Genomic DNA, 8,233 nt, shown 5'->3' on the forward strand with positions numbered 1-8,233 from the left:
AACTCCGGGAAAGAAAGATGAGCACTTGAAACCAAGATTTTAATCATCGTGAACAAACTCCGGAAGAAAAGATTAACATATGGATGAAACAAGAATAAGAATTACATTATGCTTATCCTTCACCAATTTGATTGATGACAACCAATGGAATTGGCATACAACTTATTCTCGTAGGGAAGGATTAAAATAGATATGGCGCAAACTAGAGAAGGTCTTCAACGAACCACCGGTAGAATTGAAACCACGAATGAATTGATATAATGAAGAAGGAAGAGAACTCTTGAGCAAACCACCGTAAGAATTGAAAAAGAACGAATAAAACATGAAGAAACACCGGGAAGGATTAGCAAATAAACGAAAAAGCTTGAGAGAATTTAGACCCATGAGAACAAAAAGATTACAAGCTGATAAGAGAATACTTGAATGAAGCACCGGTAAGATTGGAGAATGATAACTGATAGCTGAGAATGAATAATTCTTCTGAAATGATGGGCTCCGGAGAATCAAATTGAAAAGAATCTTGAATTGCTCCGGATAGGTGAAAAGAATTCTCACAATAGAAAATAATTATGAGAGGATGGCATCAAGCTAGAATCACGAATCTTGAAAAGAATGGAGCAAAATTTAAGAGAAACTCTTCTTCGGTCTTCAAATGCAGAGAATGACGATGAGAAACACCACCATGAATTGTTGAGACACTCCGGAAGAATCAAAAGCGAAGAGTTTGAGCCAACGATGAAAAGAATTTGACAGATCTTGGAGAAAACATTTGACTGATGGTAATTCATTCTTACGTCAAACTTTGAAAAGAAATTTGAGGATATCTCCGGGAAATAAGAAGAGTCAGGTAAGATCCTGGGAAAAGACCTGTGGGTTAGGGCCCACTCAAAAGATACACCATTGAACGATTACTAGAAAAGAGAGATTGCACCGGTTGAATTAAAAGGCTTAAATGATATAACATCCTCAAAAGAGTTTGAGCGAAAGCAGAGTGGTAACATGAATCTTTGAAATATCTTGAGCACTCCGGGACAATAGGATAGCGAGAGGTGAATGATTAAGAATTGCACCGGCATGAGAAAACAATGAAACGAGGAAAGGATATGATCAACAAGCTTGACTTGAAAACCACCGGAGAAGAAAAGAATGAAGAATGACGAACTTGAAGCTCCATTATAATCTTCGTGAGAACCCCCGGGTAAGAACATTGACGAAAAAGAATGGAGAGACTTCCATCAATAAAATGACACTTGATTGAGAAATCCGAGTCCTTGAAGAAAAAGGGTGGGTGGGCGGGAAAACAAAGGCAACTTGGGGACGGATGAAACAAACACCGTTGAGAAGAACTGATAATTGATCTTGTGAATGTTGACAAGATTGGATCCACTTGAGGAGAGACACACCAGTGAAAAGGATTGACATGGCAAACTAGATGATCGAGAAGGGTTAGTATTCACATAGGAATATGAAAACACCATTAGGAAAAGGTATGGAATCAGCATTTGACTTCGAAGCAACTCGAATACCACAACTGAAAACAAAACAAAGGATTGGCTTGTAGAATAAGCCAGAACAAACATATGATAGAGATTTCGTTCGAAGTTTTCGTGGTGGGGCCTACACGGGCTCGATCGTACATCACCATCATGTACAAGGCAGTGCACATGACATACGAAGCGTCCCCGAGTCGGCATAGCCAAGGACTCTTTAAGACACAAAGAGACCACTGTAAAACCAACCGTGAATAGGCGGACCACTAGACGTCGAACCCCAATTTCATATCATACATCTGTCGGAAAGATTTCCTAAGAGCTACTTTAATTCCCACTTATAAACTCCCGAAATTTTCCCAGTTATGCAATCAGGTGTTGGGGATACATGGGAAGCATAATATCTCACCCAAACTAGCAAATCCTACATCCAGCTGTATCCATCCTTCAACACATAACCAAGAAACCTTCGAAAATCGTCTACCTCAACCTTCGAAAAGCATCCGTTATACGAGTTATGGCAATACTCAGGAACTCCCGCCCCAGTACTGGGTGGCGTCGAGGTTATCTCACCAATGAACTGCATAAAGGAGATTTTCGATGTCGGTGTACTAAACTCAGGTATTCCAGAACTGCAATGATAAAATTGTGACGAAAACACCTCGGAGCTCAACTCCCAGGGACACTGCCACAAAACCCCTGACAGGAGGCACCAAGACAATGTTCTCGTCACAAAACCATCGGAGCGATTCCAAGATACCCGCGTGATCCTAAATTTTTTTTAGTGAAATTTGAGAAGAGAAGATTCAAAACTCTACGTCGGGAAGCCTTACCAGAGCGATGAGGAGACTGGGAAGTAAAAAGAATTCCTAAAATCTCCGATATATAATTCCAAAATGACTCAAAACATTTTTTCTAGACACAACTCGGCCGCTAGAAATGATCAAGCAATGGGGCTTCTAAGGTCGGGGAAGGCTCTGATTACCAACTTGTAACGCCCTCGATGCGGCTATATCTCCCACGTGTCGAAGCATGACTTAGAGGCATAACTGCATTGAAAGCAATGTCGCAAGTGAGGTAATCTTCACACAACCCATGTAATACATAAGGGAAAGAGATACATAGTTGGCTTACACTCGCCACTTCACACAATTACATGAATAAAGCATTACAACAACCAAATACAATCAAGGTCCGACTACGGAACCAAAATAAAAGAAGAACCCCAAATGCGACAAGGTCCCCAATCGACCCCAACTGGGCTCCAATACTGATCAACTAGAACGAAACAACACAAAGGGGAAGATCTTCATCGAGCTCCTCCCGAGCTTGATTGCGTCATCTGCACGGACTCATCGGCACCTGCAAGCTGGTTTTGGAAGTATCTACGAGCCACGGGGACTCAGCAATCTCACACCCTCGCGATCAAGACTATTTAAGCTTATGGGTAAGGTAAAGGTAAGAGGTGGAGCTGCAGCAAGCGACTAGCATATATGGTGGCTAACATACGCAAAAGAGAGCGAGAAGAGAAGGCAAAGCACGATCGTGAAACTATGATCAAGAAGTGATCCTAGAACAACCTACGTCAAGCATAACTCCAACACCGTGTTCACTTCCCGGACTCCACCAGAAAGAGACCATCACGGTTACACACGCTGTTGATATATTCCAATTAAGGTCAACTTCAGGTTTTCTACAATCGGATGTTAACAAATTCCCATCTACCCATAACCGCGGGCACGGCTTTCGAAAGTTCAAATCCCTGCAGGGGTGTCCCAACTTAGCCCATCACAAGCTCTCACGGTCAACGAAGGAATAGACCTCCTCCCGAGACATTCCGATCAGACTCGGTATCCCGGTTCTAGATGAGCCAGACGTCGGGTAGGCCAACCCAGAGTTGCCCCTGGTAGCCCCGGACATCGCTCAGTTGGACCAACACTCAGAGGAGCACTGGCCCGGGGGGGGGGGTCAAAATAATGATGACCCTCAGGAGCGCGACTCCCAAGGGAAAAGAAAAGGTCTAGGTGGCGAATGGTAAAACCAATGTTGGGCATTGCTGGAAGAGCTTTACTCAAGGCGAACGGTCAAGGGGTTCCCATTATTACCCAACCGCGTAAGGAACGCAAAATCCGGGAACATAACACCGATATGACGGAAACTAGGGCGGCAAGAGTGGAACAAAACACCAGGCATAAGGCCGAGCCTTCCACCCTTTACCAAGTATATAGATGCATTAATTAAAATAAGATATATAGTGATATCCCAACAAGTAAACATGTTCCAACAAGGAACAACATCTCCGTGTTCCAACAAGGAACAAACTTCAATCTTCACCTGCAACTAACAACGCTATAAGAGGGGCTGAGCAAAGCGGTAACATAGCCAAACAATGGTTTGCTAGGACAAGGTGGGTTAGAGGCTTGGTTCAACAATATAGGAGGCATGATAAGCAAGTGGTAGGCATCGTAGCATAGGCATAGCGAAAGAGCGAGCATCTAGCAAGCAAAGATAGAAGTGATTTCGAGGGTATGATCATCTTGCCTGCAAAGTTGTCAGAGTTGACTGGATCCTCGAAAGCAAACTCAACAGGCTCCTCGTTAGCAAACTCGTCTCCCGGCTCTACCCAAACAAGACAAACAAGCAAACGGAACACAATCAACCACGTGCAAGGATCAAACAACATGATGCAACGATGGTATGCTAAGCGGGATGCAATACGGGATGCATATGCATGATTTGACAAGGAATGCATGAACCTGGCCTAAACATGGAAATCCAAGTGTGCCACTGGAAAGATGAGATGAAATCTCTTGAAAACGATATAAAGAACGCCGGAATCGGAGTTACGGTTTGGAAATGGCAAGCGATTCAAATATGACCACGATCTGCGATTTACAGCAAGTAGCCATCTAAATGCAACAAGAAGAACATGCTACAGCACTCAAACATGACAACAAAATACATGGCAGGGATCCATTCAAGATGCCTAACAAAAGTCTAGCACTGAGCTACGGCCAAATCATCCATTAACAGGTTCAAACAAGATGGCAAAAATGCATATGATAAACAGATTTCAGACTTAGTGAAATTAACACTTGTCTGGAATTTCAGATCAGATAGCACTCTTCGGAGCATGAAAACTATATGCTACAGGACCTGAACATGGCAAAGTAAAGCATGGAATGGAGCTACTCAAAGAGCTTAACAAAATTCCCTTAGTGACCTTGAGCCAAAAGGGATCAGAAAATACATTTGCAAGCATGTGAACATGGCAAAAACATAATTAGTTCTCAGACTTAGTGAAAACTGGAGCATGCTGAAAACAGATATCAAGTAGGCATGTTAACGAGCTTGATGCACTCACTACAGAGCAAGGCATGACAATCTAAGTATACACCCATCAAGAATACACATTACACAAGCTAGACATGGCAAGAACAATAACATGGCATGCACGGATCAACTACAACATCCTCGGCAAAATTGCTAACAAGTAGACAATCTGTCCAGATTCACGAAATGATAAAAGTAGAGCTCGATTGACTCAAGCTAGGGTGCTCCATAATTGCAAACAAAGACATGGACGGATAGAGAACTACAAGATTAACAAATCATCCTTACTGATCATCCTCAAAAGAGGCATGGATCACTAAACAACATGAACATATGGCCATATGGGATAAACAGATCAAGGACTTAGTGGAAATGCTAAGTCCTTGAAATCAGCATTACCAAGTGCCTCACTTAGCAAGCTTGTGCTAGTCACCACACACATCACAAAAATACATGGGTTGCACCTCTGGAAAGATGGAAAAACCCTTAACAAAACATATGTAGAGCTCATGGGCATATCATGCACACAATAATCATGGCAAAAATGACAAATATCTAAATGAAGCAGCAGATCTGACAATTATCTCAAGTAGTACTCTTCTTGCAGCATTTCGGGCATCAAGATGAACTCAAATGAAAATGATGCAGTGAGATGAAATGATGTACTCTCTGAGACGAACATTTTGATATGCTATATGCCCAAAACGGAGTTACGGATGCAAAGTTACGACATGATGAACATGAGCATATGAATCTAGGAATTTCGGGGACTTAGTAGAAATTTGGACCTCTCCGAGAAAGTCAATGGGACGGAGCGGTGCGGGATGACGAGATCCGGGGCGGAGGGCGTTGTTTGGTTGGAGGAGGTGGTGGATCTGATCCCGGCGAACGGATCCGGCCGGAGTTCACGTCGGAGAGGTGCCGGAGTTGGGGAAGGTGACCGGAACGGTCGGATCCGGCGAGGTCGGGCCGCTCGCCGGAGCCCCCGGGCGAGGTGCGGTGCGGGCAGCCGGGTGCGGCGGCGAGGCAAGCGCAGGCAGGTGGCGCGGGCGCGCTCGCCGGCGACATGACGGCGGCCGGAGCGGGGCGTCGGTGGTGAATGGCGAAGACGGCGGTGGGGATTCCGGTGGAGAAGGCGGCGGCGCTCGGGCGTGGGTCTCGCGCGGGTGGAGGCGGTTGGCGCGGGCTCCCGCGGGCTCCGCGCGGGCCGAGTGGGTCGCGGCGGTGGTTGGCCGGCGCGCATGCCACATGGCGAGGTGGGATTGGAGGGGAGAGGTGGAAGGGATGATGTGGCGGCCCCTGATTGGTGGAGGTGAGGTGGCCGGCGGCCGGACATGTCCGGGCGGCGCGTGGACGCGTCCGACGGCGCGAGGAGGGAGATGGCTAGGGTTCATCCGCGAAATGATCCGAAATTTCAGGGAGGGGCACATATTTATAGGTAGAGGGAGCTAGGAGAGTCCAAATGAGGTGCGGTTTGCGGCCACGCGATCGTGATCGAACGACCGAGATGATGGAGAGGGTTTTGGTGGGTTTTGGGCCAACTTGGAAGGGTGTTGGGCTGCAACACACACAAGGCCTTTTCGGTCCCTCGGTTAACCATTGGAGCATCAAACGAAGTCCAAATGGTACGAAACTTGACAGGCGGTCTACCGGTAGTAAACCAAGGCTGCTTGGCAAGTCTCGGTCCAAACCGGAAATGTTTAACCCCCACACATGAAAGGAAAGTAGAAATGACCACCGGAGGAGAACGGAGCGCCGGATTGCAAAACAGACAACGGGGAAAATGCTCGGATGCATGAGATGAACATGTATGCAAATGAAATGCACATGATGACATGATATGCAATGCATGACACACAAGCAATGACAAGGCAACAACAGCGAATAACTGGAGGACACCTGGCACATCGGTCACAGGGCGTTACATAGATACTCCAATGTCACCTCAAGTATCCGTGGGTATGATTATACGATATGCATCACACAATCTTAGATTCATCTATTCAACCAACACATAGAACCTCAAAGAGTGCCCCAAAGTTTCTACCGGAGAATCGCGACGAAAACGTGTGCCAACCCATATGGATAGGTTCATGGGCGAAACCCGCAAGTTGGTCACCAAAACATACATCAAGTGAATCACGTGATATCCCATTGTCACCACATATACGCACGGCAAGACATACATCAAGTGTTCTCAAATCTTTAAAGACTCAATCCGATAAGATAACTTCAAAGGGGAAACCCAATCCATTACAAGAGAGTAGAGGGGGGGGGGGAAACATCATAAGATCCAACTATAATAGCAAAGCTCGTGATACATCAAGATCGTATCACCTCAAGAACACGAGAGAGAGATCAAACACATAGCTACTGGTACATACCCTCATCCCCGAGGGACAACTACTCCCTCCTCGTCATGGAGAGCACCGGGATGATGAAGATGGCCACCGGAGAGGGATTGCTCCCTCCGGCAGGGTGCCGGAACGGGTCTAGATTGGTTTTTGGTGGCTACAGAGGCTTCTGGCGGCGGAACTCCCGATCTATTGTGCTCCCCGATCGTTTTAGGGTATATGGAGATATATAGGCGGAAGAAGTACGTCAGGGGGGCCACGAGGGGTCCACGAGGGTGGAGGGCGCGCCCAGGGGGGTGGGTGCGCCCCCTACCTCATGGCTTCCTCGAAGCTTCCTTGACTTGGACTCCAAGTCTCCCGGGTTGCTTTCCTTCCAAAAATAAGTTCCGTGAAGTTTCAGGTCAATTGGACTCCGTTTGATTTTCCTTTTGTGCGATACTCTAAAACAAGGAAAAAACAGAAACTGGCACTGGGCTCTGGGTTAATAGGTTAGTCCCAAAAATAATATAAAAGTGTGTAATAAAGCCCATAAACATCCAAAACAGAAGATAATATAGCATGAAGCAATCAAAAATTATAGATACGTTGGAGACGTATCATGGCTCAAGACACACTATGAGATTCCACTCGAGCCATTGCCCAATGCAGTCATCAAGTACGTGAGCAAGACAAGAAGAAGCCACTAGACGCGAAGAACAACAAGAAAGGCAAAACCGTGAACATATGCCTCGACCTCCTCCTCGGCAACCGGAACGAGTAAACCAAGACCCACTTCCACGGCATGAGCGACACCAAGAGGATCGAGTGCTTGAAGACCCCCAGCCTCGGCAAGAGCGACATCAACATCGTCACTATGATGAAGAACTCCGCTATGGCAAGCTCAAGTTCACCATGCCCAAGTTCTCCGGAAGCAACGACCCCGAGGAGTATCTTTCATGGGCATTGAAAGTCGACAATATATTCCGTCTTCACAACTAGGACGAGGAAAAGAAGATCGCCATGGCATCACTCGAGTTCCAAGACTATGTCCTCATTTGGTGGGAACAAGTGATCAAG

This window comes from Triticum urartu, chromosome 1 (genome assembly GCF_003073215.2).
Source record: "Triticum urartu cultivar G1812 chromosome 1, Tu2.1, whole genome shotgun sequence".
In the NCBI taxonomy this organism is placed as follows: Eukaryota; Viridiplantae; Streptophyta; class Magnoliopsida; order Poales; family Poaceae; genus Triticum; species Triticum urartu.